Here is a 15,856-nt window from a genome sequence, read left to right as displayed (position 1 = left end):
GTTCCTTGGGATATGTAATTAATCAAACCACGAATCGGTGGGGTGTAAATAAATGTAATAAATCCTACGTGACTGCCACATTTCAGCTGAATGCCCAAACTTTCCGCTTTACTATGATGTATCAACATTACGAGTTTTCTTGTGAATTTTGAAAACTGTTAGAGCCCCAAGCTACCGAGGGGTTCATAAATTTGACCTTTATCGATTGATTTTTATAGATTCATAACTAGAACTTCTGAAGGAATACAAACAAATGGTTTTTGAGAGCCTCGTGCAAAAAGTTAACTTGTTTCAGCGAGAAATGCTCAGAGTCATAACTCATAAGAATTCAAGAAATCACAAACTCCAACTCCTCCATAAAAAGCCAGCGCCGGTGGTGTAGTGGCAAGCGTGACTGCTTTCTCACCCCAATGGGCTGGGTTCAATCCCAGCCGAGGACGGTGGGATTTTTCTGAGGCATAAAAATCTCTGGTCACGTCTTCCTTCGGAAGGGAAGTAAAGCCGTTGTTCCCGGCCCATGTGTGTTGAAAATGGGTGCGATATCCTACGCATCCTAGCTGCCTTCCTGCACATTCGATTGCCGTCAATGGATGGCAATCGTTGTCACTAGATTGCGGAACAGAGACCGACGTTAAATAAAGGAAAGAAGAAAGAACTGCACCATAAATTGAACAGTAACGTAGAAACCAAATTGGTAATGATTTTTAAAACGCGTACCACAGCAATAGGGCTCTCAGGTACACAAGCTCCGCTACCCAATCATTCATGACACCGTGGACTTCTACCACCAGAACAGGCGGTTCGTAGTTCTATTCTTAGTACGTCTTAACGCTTAACGGATTTTTAAAATTCTCTTCGTGATGGAATTTTAAAATAATCATTTCGATAGTTCTTGCTTTCGCCACGAGGGGCAACTTATGATCACCAAACATTAATTAAAAAAAACATCAGCTCAACCAAACGTGTTGATAAGCGCATTACGCCAAAACTCTGCAACCGCAACAATGCATGAGCAAAAACGAAAATCATCGAATCATCGCTGGAGCTTGAAGTATCGAACATCGAATAGAGAATTGAATGCTTTTGCACGATAAAATGAAGACAACGAAAGCTTTTGCTCGTTCGATATGTACGAGCTTTTACCCACTGAGTTTGCGCTATCTTGGCGCTTTTCATATATGTATATATCTACCGAGGGGCATGAAGTTCTATGTTAATCATGTTTAGTTAAATACAACCTTCAGTTTAGTGATATACAGGTACAGGTCAAATGTGAAGAGCGAACTGATATATGTACATGTTAATCGTGCTATTAAACAGCAGTCAGCTGCACTTTTTCATTATCAGTGCATTATACACGTATGCAACACTGATGCACTATTTCACCATACAGTAATGTAGAGCGCGCAGAAGCCACGTGCTGCTTTGCTGGATTATGTGACTCATGCATGACGCCCCAGAACAATCATCCATCCATCCAGTGATGTCATACGTAGATGAAAGTAACTCAAACTCATAAATTTACAGTACAACTGGCGGTCGGAATGCATTCACATTGATAATGGGGTGGCCGTGGCACCGGAAGGATGAAACTGACTTCGAAGAAAGTCTTTCAAACATTTCCTGAACCATGTGAAAGTCAGTTCCTATCACGACCAATGCCAAGGTCAGATAACAGCCAGCTACCTACAGTGATATTGCGCCTTTCAAATGTAATTAATCTCTCCATCAGCTGCTATGCTGTGAAGCAATCTGCGTTGAATTCACCAGAGAGAGAGAGAGAGTTGTTTTTGAGAGAAGTCACTCATTTGTTTGGATGTTTGCAAATTTTTAATAACAGAGCACATCAACAGCAAAACTCCAGGGAAACTACAGTTACATTTCAAGGTGGCGTGATGTTCCGTGGCGTTTACGATTGGGACTTGGGACTCCGCGCACACATTCGAGCACGTGTTCGAAGGGGAATAATATTATATTCTCTGTGTTGAGAGAAGCAAAGAGAGAGAGAATACGTATAAAAAAGAGAAATCGCAACATGCAGCACTGGCCTTGGGGCCGTCCATATACCATGAGGACAACAAAGTTTTGGGGAACGTGCGATATATCTATATTTTAAGTTAGGTATATTGCCCACGCGAGAGAGGGGGACTCCGAAAATATCCTAACAACTGTTCACGTGGTTTCTGGACGGCCCTTGCCGCTGGCTGCTCATTCAAAAACCAAACAACAGCCGATCAGGCGGTTGCAGCAGTGATGCCACATATACATATTATTTGAAAATTTTGTATACCAAATCTATATAATGCAAGTGCAGATTTTTGAAAAAGTATACAGATTTATACAGATTTTTGGAAAAAATTAAAGAGATTCAACAGATGTTTGAAACTCTAAATATAGATGAGGACGAAGAAAAATATGGCATCACTGGGTTGGGCTATCGGTGTTGGTGAGCCGGCTTTTTGAATTGTACCTGCTCACACCGGTGGTTCTCATGCGTAGGCCGCTGCCATAGTACGAGCGTTGGGTCGCATAGTGCGTGAAATCTAATGTAAAGAATAACATCAATAATGAATTCTTTTTTATTTCACGCTCCGCGCGCCGCAACGCTCTTACTATGACAGCGGCCTAAAGGTGGTGCGTTCTTCAGGCACCAACAGCAATAATGCATGGTCTGTTTTGATGGTTTGGCCTAATATGTATGTGGATTGCCGGTATATTGAAGATTGTGCATGACTCATTGATTTTGAATTTAAAAATCTACAACACTGCAAAAGCAGAAAAGAAAAAAGGGATACCAAAAAACCACCATCGACATGAAAATAATTTCAAATACAGTGCTTTCTCGACTTTGTCAGCTCTTTCTCAAATTGTACGCTGACATAAATGGGAAACTGATTAAATCGGGAAATTTTTCCCATTATTTTTCGATCAAAATTAGTACAGAATAATTAGATTTTGACACCTAGTATGACTATAATTTACGAAGACTCTTCGAAACCATCAAATAATGAGAATTGGTTAATTAATTTTCTCTTGACGATAAAGAAATATTTATCAGCTTTCATATTAAAGAAAATTTGTGTGTGTGTGTAATATATTGTATAATAAGATGCATAAATGTCGTAAATTTTAGGGTGGCCTATCATGTAGAAAAATACGCTACTTCTTCCCTAAGAGGGAAAAAACCTTCAAAAGCCTGGTCCCGCTGTGTAGAGTTGATATGCAGTAAACCAGTGTACACCCATATGTACCCCTGGATACGGTTTGGTATTCACTAGTCACCTAGTACCAGACTAGCCAACACGTCACAGTAGCGACAGAATTTGAGCAACTGCCCTGCTGGCGGCAGTTCAGGTGCTCTCCTCTAGACACATTTCATCTACGAAATTCTCTGCATTAAGGGCAGTCATCTCCCTTCGCACAGCTTCAAAACGAGGACAGTCGTGCTCCGGTGTTTCCTCCACATTTCCTCATTCCGGACAGAGGAATAACTTTGCGTGTTCAAACTGATGTAGGTACTTCCTAAAGGGAACAAAACCAAATAGGAATTGCGTCAGTTGGAAGTTTACCTCTCCATGCTTCCTGTTCGTCCAGATCGAGATCTTCGGTATAAGTATGTGTGTCCATTTATCGTTCTTCGCCATACCCCATTCATGCTGCCACTTGGATATCGATTCCGTTCGCTCCATTTCCGCACTCCTCTGGTTTCCTTCCGCTTATAGCACTCGCTGTTCTTCACCAGAGTATTGCCGATAGGGATCATCGATAACACATACTGCTTCCGACGAGATTATTCCGTACGTGCTCACGACTCGTTGGGTCACTGGCCATGATCCGGAACTCACTGTTCAGCTTCATTTGAATCGCTTGGTTTCCAGCGCTGCAACCCAGGCTGGACCTCCATACATTATAGACTGTTCCAGAAAGTATAAGCACACTTCAAAATAACAAAAAATCATGTTTTTTTTAGTTTTAACAATTTTATTTGGTAAATTATATTTGTATTTTTATTTCAAATGATATTTTACTGTCGTTTAATCAACATATTTAATCATAGCCAAGACTCCTAACTTTTTCTCGAACATGACCCATTAGCTTCTGCACAGTGGTACTTCCCACCATTTTGACCACTTTTGGCCAATCTTTTTTGAATTTTTGGATGTCGTCCGCTGGTTTATTAATTTTCGAAGCTTTGCTTTGTTTAAAGCCCAAAAAGTCTCGATTGGCCGTGCCTCTGGGCAGTTCGGTGGATTCATGTCTTTCGGCACGAAACATACATTTTGACTTTTGTACCATTCTAAAGTGTTCTTTGCGTAATGACATGACGCCAAATCAGGCCAAAATACTACTTGACCTTCGTGCTGCCTGATCATCGGCAACAGTCGCTGCTCGAGACATTCCTTAACGTATTTCTGAGTGTTCATCGTCTCCGTTGTGATTTACGGACTAGATGTTTCACACACTCGCATATTGCCTGCCAAACCATAACCTTCTTTCCTAATTTTTCGGTAAAAATTGCCTTCTCCTTTTCGGGGATATCCTTGCCTTCGCTTACAGTATAGAATTGTGGTCCGGAAAGCGTTTTATAATCTAGTTTCACGTACGTTTCATCGTCCATTATTATACACCCAGAATTTCGACACAATAACGAATCGTAGAGTTTGCGGGCCCGTGGTTTCACTGGAAATACAAACACAAAACTGATCACTTTTTTGATGCTATGTCATTCAGAAATGAGCAAACAAAAGGACGCAGCCAAAACATGTTGAAATATTTCATTATATTCAAAGTGACCGTTAAAATAAGGTGTGCTTATACTTTCTGGAACAGTCTATAGTATCGAAGAGGATACACTGGGCAGAAGATGCCTCTTGCTACTAACTGGTCCAGAGTTGTTCAGCGTTGATGGCCTTCGCCGTTTTCTCGCAGGCATAGTCGACGTGGCTGTTCAAGTCATCGATCATCACTCCCAGGTATTTCAATACACGCTTCGAGGCTATGGCGTGCCCCGACGGTGATTTCTGCTCGCTGCACTGCTTTGCAGTTACTGGCCAATAGCACTTCCGCTATATGCAGTTTCGCTCCTTGCATCCAGTTTCCAATCGTCTCGGTTGCCTCGTTCGCCAATATTTCCACCTCTTAAAGGGCGAACACGAAATTATTGCGACACATTCAACAGGGCATAACTTTTTTACCATTGGGTAAAAATCAACCAAATTTTGCACACTTTCTCATTGATGTGTATTGTGTACATGCTGTCAAACTCGAAGTCGTGTTTTTCGATTCAACGAAAATGGAGGTGAACCAGCGTGAGTTGAGAGAACAAATTCTTTCCAAACACCTGGAATTTCCTGACCTGTCGCACCGGCAGTTGGGAAAAATGTTGAACATTCACCATTCAACCGTCTCCAGAGTGTTGAAGCGGTTCCAGGAGCGGTTGACGTTGGACCACGGCAAAGGAGCTGGAAGAAAACCGGGACCGGAGAACAAAAAGACGGAGGGAAAGGTGAAGCGGATGATTAAAGCAAATCCCAACGTCTCAAGCCGTGATTTGGCTAAAAAGATCGGCATGTCGCAGAGCTACGTCCAGAATGCAAAGAAGAGAGCTGGACTACATACATACAAGGTACAGAACTTCCCAAACCGCGATGAGCGGCAACAATCGACAGCTAAAACTCGGGCACGGAAGCTCTACGAGAAGATGCTGACAAAATATGGCTGCTGTGTGATGGACGACGAAACGTATATAAAAGCCGATTTTAAGCAAATTCCGGGCTTGGAGTTTTTCACCGGCAAGAGCAAGTTCGATGTGGACGACAAATGTCAACGCAAGTCTCTTCTGTACATCGGATCGGCAATCGCTACGTCACGCGTTCTCTACGGCATCGGACTCGTCAGCAGAGCGAAGGATTCGGTTGTGAAAACTCTCGCAACCCATCTTCAACTGGATGGTCCGGTTCGCCTCGAGAGCGTACGTCACCAGCCCGATTGCAGAGATCATAGCTGAAGCGGGCACATTACCGACACAATGTCGACCTTCAAGTCTTCCAACGTGTATCCGATCGTCTGGCGTCAGTTGATATACATTTTCCGATCATCGCTGTACGGACACGTTTCGCCAATTGAGTGTGGCATGCTCCCAAGCCACGCAAAGTATGAGACGTGAAACGACAGGTGAAAGCTGGAGATCCCCCAGATACAGTGCGTCATATCGTTCAGGAGTTGCTGGCAAACCGGTTTCACCGACGGTTCTAGGTGTGAAGACAGAGTAGGAGCAGGAGTATTCAGCGGCAGCGTGTACACACAATGTAGCGTTTTTTGGCGGAGGCCTATGCGATGATGAGCGGCTGTCAGCGGGGCGAGTACAATAAATCTGGCGTAACATTTGATAACGGCACAACAACTTTTGTAAACAAAAGTTGTAAGGCAATTTACACGCGAACCGAAGAACACCCACGCAAAGCAATACAACTATCGGAAAGTGAAAAAATTTCCCCCAGCCGATGATGTTGTTAGATTTCGTGCCCATTCTTCGTTTCGCGTGTAAGGGACCATACAACTTTTGTTTACAAAAGCTTTTGTGTCGTTATAAAATGCTACACCTTGTAACGAGGTTACAAAAGTATCCCACCTATCCTTTATATAATCTGGCATCACTTATTTTAAAAAAACCGTTCTTGGTCACTGAGTTCAGTTGCGGTTGGTAACTCACGGCAGATCTGTCAAACAGATTAAAAATGGTAGTTTGTTTAGCCCACCGGAAAAATACGTCCGAGTCCGAGCCGAACCAACGAATGCCCGGGTATTGTAGCTCCCTAGAGGGTAGAGCCATGATTGTTCCAGATGTGTTCTTGAAAAGCTTTCCAACCACGAGACAGTGAACAAGGTGAACATAGGACATAGTAGATCAATAGTAAGGTGGCAAGTAGGGAAGGTATAAGTTAACGAATAAAATTAACGGTCAGACAGTGAGACATACCAGGCAGTTAAAGTGACGTAAAAAGCATACACGGAGGTTTGTAACATTTAATGTGAAGTTAGACAAGGACAGTAACAGTGATATTAATTACAGAGCGATATATATACATATAACTTCAGGAATACTAGCACCTTCGTTGTTTAGTGTACCACCATACTCCAGGTAATAACAGTCAGTAAAAAACACATAATATGTAACACTAACACGCTAAAATTCGCTTGAAGGAAAATCCTTCAAACGAAGGTCCTACCCTTAGGCCGTAAAACCCTACCGTCTACCCTCGGTGGAAAGTTGTGTGTTGCACGTGTCGACTTCCGACGTGCAACCCCGCTCGACAGCGCTCTGTCGGCATAGCTGGTCGAATCCCGTCGTGCACGAGCCTAAAACCCTGCCACCTCGTTGTCACCGCGCCAAGTCGGCATATTTAGAAAAAAAGCTCCCCGCTGCGAGCCATCCATCGACTAACATCAGTCTCGCCATCTTGTGCTATCCCACAAATAAAAGCAAGTTGAAAAGGTATTTGCTACACCTACCTGTCACCATCATCGCAGACACCAACCAACATGCAACAACGCGCGCAACGAACATCACCCAGCAACATTGAACAGTGCCATATCCAGTAAGTGAAGCCCACTAACCCTAGCTAGGAAGCAATAAATAAATGTTGAAACGAATTCGTTAATTTAAACTGCATGTCCTTAGTAAACCGCGGAATCTGTGTAGTGCGAGGCTGGATTTGAGACACATTTGGAACAAATAGTTTTTTTTTTCCGTTAGTAGATCCCTGTAGGTAATGTGGGGAAAACCATCATAGGAAACCCCGCTTACCGATGATTTTGTCTTCTCCCTGTAGGTAATTTATTCGTTTGTTGGGTTCAGTGCAATTCTTGCCGCCATTTGTAGGATTTTTGATAAACCTGCCCTGAGGTCTCTAGCCGGAACGGGATTCGGTTTCTGAGAACTTGCCCCTTCACGGTAACCTAGTGTTACCTGGCGCTTAAGTGAAGGCCGTGATTTTCCTCTTTCGCTAAAACACTCCCGACCCGTTACAACCTGAAATGACCTGATCATTCTGTCTGATACAGCTAGCTGTCTTTCAGCAATATAGAGTGGTAAATCACAGCATCCTTGTAACCGTTGGTCCCAAAATTGTAGTTATGTCAAATTAGCCCGCCTGCCAGTGAGAACCTAACGCCGCATCTCACCCCTGTAAAAATACCAGACAGCCTTACCATAGAGGTAACTCTAAGACAAGTAGGTCCCGAAGAAACGTGCTCAACTTTTTGGCTCACCTCTGGTACTATCTTCGGTCCCAAGCTTGTCGAATCACCCCTCGAAACATAGGTAAAACCAATAACCCCTCATTTTATCTGTCAAACTTTCATAGCGAATCAAAACAAACATTGTGTAGTACTAGAATTTTGACTAGAATGGGGTACGTTAATCGTTTGCTTGGGACCTTATAGACTAGTCAAGTAGTGAGCCAATTTAAAATCGTTAGTTTCGTATTGATTGTTGGCCTTACTGCCGGTTGAATCCTCAGCTGTCGTTTCCAATCAATGAGTTATACATACAGGATTGGCACATGATAGTGTTTTTTTTTGTGTTTGAGAGCAATACCTCGAGCAATACTACGAAACATTTTCGGAGATGAAAAGTGGTGACGACACAACAACCAACTCTCCGAACAAAAATCGTGATTATGACGTCGCAACTTTATTGTCTCCGGTGCCTGAAGCTTCGAGGACACGGGACGACACTACCGCCCATAAAGTTTGCCCCGCTTATTAATACATTCGTAAGTGGCACTGCCTCACCTATAGGTAAAGCACATAGGTTTGCAATGCGCAGGGTGGTTGAATTATTTACATAGCATTGGTAAAGTAACGCACACCGATCGTTATTGACGGCGGTTTGAGCCGAGACACTAACCTGTCTTCCATTAGCCTATATACAAACAGTTACAGGGGCGGAATGATTTCCAACCGTCACGAAGTGACATTTTCAAACTTCGGATGTTTTTCTACCGAACTGTAAAAAGGAGTTTGGAAGATAGAAGTGTCCGTGACCTTCAAAGAGCATGGAAGTGCGCGTCGGACTTAAGTTTAGTTTATTAAAACGCATGAAAAAGTGCATGCATTAAGTAATTTATGTGGAGTGTTTCTTTAAAAGAAAAGTAATGAATAGGGGGTAAAGAAAAAGGCTAGAACCCTACACGGTAACCAGCGTAAACACATAAATGAGTAAAAAAAATACACATTTTTCATACATATATGCCGCTGTCAAAAAATGTGTAAATTTGGAGATCTTAAAATGTGTAAAAAAAAAAAAGTACCAGTTAAAAAATGGGTATTTTTATACTCATTAATGGGTAAACAAAAACTTCAAACTTTGCTGCATCCTGTTTCCTTCGGCCGCTAAGCAGTGATTAATATTTCTCTGTTAAGGAACTAAGGTCCAAACTGGACAGTGCAGATGGACAAGCTAGGGTAAGTGATTTATGTTATTTTCATTGAAAAGTTTAAGAAGAACTATTTTTTTTTTTCATAATCAAGGTTTTCATTGTCCGGTGTCTGGCTGCGATGACTTCCGCGGCAATCTCGTTGAGGTTAAAACTCATGTGAAGAGATAAATCATGTGATAAAGATAAAAGAGATAATAAAATATTATTGTATCCGAGAAATCTTTATTTTATCAGTGACACAAATAAGAAAACTCGGATATAATAGAAAAAGCATGCGTCTGCATTGTATTCAATTTCTAGAAATGATTACTTTTTACACATTTTGCTATAAAAACCGTTCTTGAAAAATGTGTAAAAAATACTCTTCTATTGACGTTTGTTGGGTTTACACATAAATGTATAAACGCAGTTTACACATTTTATGAGTAGGCCCCTTTTTTCACGAAATGTGTGAAATTTTACACATTAATGTGTTTACGCTGGTTACCGTGTAGTGTAGGAGAAACATTTTGTACGGACGTGGAACAAAAAAAAAAGGAAACCAAAGGAAACAGTAGCCAAGAACCAATAAGAAAAGTTCCGTGTCCGGGCCTTTTCTTTTCTGGCCTCGGCTCGCTACAGTGCCTTGGAATCACGGTCGATGTGTACCAGACGGGACATCACTCCTACGCCATCGTGAAGACCTCATTCGATGGGTATAAAGCTGCACTCCTACGCTCCTATCTTGGAACGTCGTTCGGTGTGTACCGAGCAAAACGACATCACTCCTGTTCGCCATTTTGGAAAACCCGATCGGTGTATACCGCCGAAAGCCATCTTCCCCCATACGCCATTTTGGAGATTGTGGCCTCTATTTGGACCGCCAAGCACCTCACCGTCCCATACGCCATCTTGTGAGTAAGATCGGACATAAAAGTGAGACCAACAGTGGGAAACTTGACCACCAGCTGCTTCGAAACCGAGGCAAACGCTCCAGTTCACGTACGGGACGTCCGTACGGCCCAGCTATCCACAAGCAGGAGGTGGCACGAGTAGTATCGTTACCGGAGTCCGGTGTGCCACCGTTGCCCACTCGTCGGCCGAGCACTCCTGTTTCTACCGGTAAAGATTCAGCGAAAGGTCAACAGATCGTTGTTGGGCACTCCCATCGTTCAACCACCACCATCAAAAGCTAGCCACCGTAGTCTCCGTTCAGCAGGTCTTTCTCTATCACTATTCTCTGCCCCGTCTGGGCCGAATAAATTGTCAAGCATGTAAATAAAGAGTTTATTGATGTTACTTCAAGATGCATTCCCCAAAAATATCTATTTTTTTCGATTTTAGATTTCGTGCCAAAAAGGGGGTATCCAGGCCTCGCTCTTGATTGTCCGCTGTAAAGAATTATCTTCACCTTGTTCATAGATATTGGTTGGTAGTCCTACTTTCCTTCATAACTGTGTGTTGAAATATATTGGTTCCTGCCAACGAAAGTGTTCAGTGTTGAAAGTTGCTTAACAGTGCTATGAAATAAGTGACCCGTGCTCCGCATAACCCTAAACCCATTTTCCCTTCTAAGCAGCCAGGATCCAAGAAATTGAATGTCTGTTTCGAAACCGTCCGATTCACTTGTGTTGGGTTAACGGCCACGCCGGCATCCGTGGTAACAGAGAAGTGGACCGACTCACCGAAGAAGCACGAAATAATCCACCACTGAACATCGGTATTCTAGGAAAAGATGCCATTATGGCAATGAACCAAACCGTCCATCAACAGTGGGGGGCAAGATGGGCGCAACTACGGAATCCAAGCTGAAAGAGATAAAACGTGACACGAAAAAGTGGATCGATCAGAACAGAACCGCCGACCAGCGAGCACTCACTCGTCTGCGCATCGGTCATACCAGGCTGACACATGAATTTCTATTAAATAAATCATCGCCACCGACATGAGAATGCTGTGGAACGGTTATAGATGTCCGGAACGTAATTCTACACTGCAGGAAATTTGAAGACTCCTCCGATATCCGACGCTATGTTGGAATCCAATATGGTGGCCATCAGGATTCAGAAAGTGTCAAATATCCTACAATATGGGTATTTTAGGAACGGGGACGACGCGAAGATGCCGAAAATCGATATTCGACGCCATTTTGGAATCCAATATGGTGGTCATCAAATTTCATAAAACGTGTCAAATACCTTAAAATATGGGTATTTTCGGAACGGAGACAACGCGTGGCTACCGAAAATCGATATCCAATGTTGGACTCCAATATGGCGACCATATGGTTTCAGAAAAAAGGTCAAATACCTTACAATATGGTTATTTTCGGAACAGAGACAACGCGTAGATGCCGAAAATCGATATCAGATACCACTTTGGAATCCAATACGGCGACCATCCGGTTTCACAAAAAGTGTCAAATACCCTAAGATCTGAGTATTTTCGGAACAGGAACGACGAGTAGATGCTGAAAACCGATATTCGATGCCATTTGTAGGCTTTTTGACACCTCTTCTGAAATCGGAAGCCACCATCTTGAATTTAAAGATGGCTTTGGACATCGATTTCTGGCTTCTAGATGTCAGCCCGATTCCAGAAAACCCACATTGATCGGTATTTGACAGTATTTCACAGTGAACCAAAGCCGCCATCATGGATTTAAAGACGGCGTGACATCAATTTTCGGCATCTACGTCTCATCCCCATTCTGAAAAATAACCAAATTTTAGGGTATTTGACACTTTTCCCCAATTTCGATGCCGCCGTCTTGGATTAAAAAATGGCGTCGGATATGGATTTCCAGCTTCTAGACGTAACCCTGATTCTAAAATAAACCATTTGTATGGGTATTTGATAGAATTTTCAATTTTTTCTCAAACCGGAAATTGCCATCATGGATTTCAAAATGGCGTCGGATATTGATTTCCAATCTCCAGACGTCACCCCGATTTCAAAAATACCCATATTGATGAGAAGGCATCAGCATTTCCCATATTTTTCTGAAATAGGAAGCCGTCATATTGGTTTTCTAAATGGCGCCGGATATCGATTTCCGGCCTCTAGACGCCATCCCGATACCAAAAATACCTATATTGATGGGTATTTGACAATATTTCCCACTTGTTCTGAAATCGGAAGCCGCCATCTTAGATTTCGAAATTATTTCGCATATCAATTTTCGATCTGTAGACTTCATACCGATTACAAAAATACCAATATTGATGTTTATTTGACGGTATTTCCACTTTTTCGCAAATCGGAAGCCACCATCTTCGATTTCAAAATGGCGTTGGATATCGATTTTCATCCTCTAGACATCATCCCGATTCCAAAAATACCTTTATTGATAAGTATTTCACAGCATTTCCCACTTTTTCTCAACTGGAAGCCGCCAACTTGGATTTAAAAACAAACCACCCGACAATGATAAATTTGACATTCACGTGCACAGATCTATGGGCATACGCTTAAATGAACCGATTGAACAATTAACAAAAGTAATAAAAATTGCGTGAATTTGGATCGAACATTTTCGTTTCAATGCAAAATAAAGTTCATTTGACAATGAAAGAAGAAATTAACACCAGTCAAGCCAAAACAAACAGCATGAAAACTGATCGAAAATGGTTAAGTAGATGTTGACGGGGATCTGCTCGGAGAGAAGACAGAATGACTTTCAATTGAAAGTGATGGTTGACAGCTTCATCGTCACTTGACGATTTTCGATTGAAAGTGACTTTGTGGGGCCCTGGTCAGGACGAAACATGGAATCGATCCATTTAGTCTTTACACGGCACTATGCAACGATGATGACAGTGAAAAGCGGTTGCTGAAGTTCCTGCATGAACCTAATCACCCATATTCTTGTTTTCGTTCGAACCGTATTTTCCATACATTTTTGTTTTGTTTTGTATGGAAAATACGGTTCTAACGAAAACAAGAATAAGGATAAATTTCTATCGAACATTGTGAAAACAAGGAAAAGAGAGAAGCGGATTCAGATGACGTTAAGGACTACAGAAGAAAACAGAGTAAGGTGGAGAAGAAACATGCAATGTGAGAGCAGAAGAAGACATGAATGGAAATCTTGAGCGAGCACACTGAGCAAAAGCGTTTCGGGATTACAGTAGACACACTCCTCGATCAACACAAATTGCTCATCCTCACTTCAGCTCACGATAATGAGTGCTCAATGTTGCAATATGCATGAGGATTTGAGCTTAACTACCCGTATTATCCATGTTTTTGTTACTGAAATTTTAATGTAATGTAGTGCTGATGAACAACTTCAGCTTCCCATGAATTCTGCTCCTTGTCACCCCGTGTGGAATAAAGCTCAAGATTATGCTCGCTCTTTGCACTGCTCGCCTGAACACGGATTGCCAGGTTTTTTCGAGTAAAAAAAAATCATGGCCTACCGACGAGGCTCGGTAGCTCAGTGGTTACCGTTTCTGCTTACTGAGCAGAAGGTCGGGAGTTCAATCCCAGGCCCGTCCCCTTCCTTGCAATTTTTCACTTTGCCTTATTCTATACCCACTAGATTTTAATGAAAACAAATTCTTCTTTAACACCGATCGCATCACTTACCACAGTGTGGGTCCTGATCTAAAAATAGAAATTGGATGAGTGCGCGCGCGTGTGTGTGTGTGTGTGTGTGTGTGTGTGTGTGTGTGTGTGTGTGTGTGTGTGTGTGTGTGTGTGTGTGTGTGTGTGTGTGTGTGTGTGTGTGTGTGTGTGTGTGTGTGTGTGTGTGTGTGTGTGTGTGTGTGTGTGTGTGTGTGTGTGTGTGTGTGTGTGTGTGTGTGTGTGTGTGTGTGTGTGTGTGTGTGTGTGTGTGTGTGAGTGTGTGTGTGTGTGTGTGTGTGTGTGTGTGTGTGTGTGTGTGTGTGCGTGTGTGTGTGTGTGTGTGTGTGTGTGTGTGTGTGTGTGTGTGTTTGTGTATTATAATCGCTCTACCAAAAAACGATCCCTGCGTGTGCGTGCAACCTTTCCCCACATCCAACATCCCAGTGATTTCTCGTGGAAGCGCAGAGGATTTCTCGGTTTCCTTCACAGCGAGTACCACGTCAACACATTCCTTCCCATTCCCTAGTTGACCTGCATTCGGACACGGCCGGCGCTGGTATTGCTAAATATTAGATCTCCAGTTCTTACACATTGAGGACGAATGTTAGTCCCAAACATCATCTGTTGGTTTCTGTGTAATTGCAGCTGATCTGGTAATAACAGAGCAGCAACCGTGGGCGGTCAAACTGATTTGATTTGATTTGTAAAAAAGTAGAAGGGTCTGTGCCTAGGGGCACGAACGGAAGCTTGACGTAGGACCGCTAGTGAACGGAATAAATGTGAAGAGCATTTAGTTCTTTTAATTGATCAATTATCTATTATCTCAACTCTTTCCGTTTTTGAATTGTAGGCGTACCAAATTTGTAGTAATTTTTTTTTTTTTTCAAAGATAAAGTTGATAAAGAGAATCAATCAATATCACTTGCACCCCTGCTTCCAAGTTTACAAGATTACAACTCTGGAGAGCATTTTGTGTGGTCGTTGGGGGCTTGTGGTTCTGAATATGGACAAACAAGCACAGATAAATTCTATTCCATTTCTTTACTGATATAAGCTTGATGGCGCTGAAAAGGGCCGTTTTATTGAAGAGGACATCCATGGCCACTTACACACTTAGATTTTTTCGCCGAGATGGGCACCACCGAGCAGCTCGGCATTTTATTTTGCTGGATTTCAGTGAAAAACTTCCCGAGATTCAGCTAACAAACGGGAATTTTGCCGAGATCTCAGCTAACAAACATATTTTTTGCTGAATTTCCAGCAAAATAAAATGCTGAGCTGCTCGGTGGTGCCCATCTCGGCAAAAAATCTAAGTGTGTACGCTTGGCGTGTTTAGTGTAGGTGACAGCATCACGGACCTCATTTTCCAGGAACACCTTCAGTCTCGGAGTAGTACCAATAGACTGAGTGAATCCAATCTTTACTTACAGACGACGGTGGTTATCTCGAAGAATTTGCGTTTGGTTCTGAATATGGCGATGAGTGTGCAAAATATAACGCAATTCCAAACTCCGTATTCGCACGCGCCCGAGGATCGGAGGCGAATGCCACTTCAACTTGTTTCGTCTACTTACTTCTCTCTGAAGACTGTGCTGGGGAAGGTGGATTTGTTAGTTAATTCGACGCTTTTGGACAATGCTGAACATTTACCAGATTTTCAATAGTTTCTTGTTAAAAATCAACATTCGGAAGCATTGTTATCGTGCGTAGCCATATTTCTGATCGATTGGTGATAAAATTATTGAAATTGGACCAGGGGCAGCTGAGTTAATAACGTTCAAAATCTTTCTTAAATTGTTACATGTTCCATTTTCGGTTTTCACAAAGTGTACCCCCATATAGAAATCAAAGACGTAGTCCTACGT

Source organism: Ochlerotatus camptorhynchus, unplaced genomic scaffold, assembly GCF_037179485.1.
Source record: "Ochlerotatus camptorhynchus isolate MF236.1 unplaced genomic scaffold, CSIRO-AGI_Acam_v1.1 ptg000062l, whole genome shotgun sequence".
NCBI lineage: Eukaryota > Metazoa > Arthropoda > Insecta > Diptera > Culicidae > Ochlerotatus > Ochlerotatus camptorhynchus.
Note: the sequence above shows the minus strand (reverse complement) of the source record.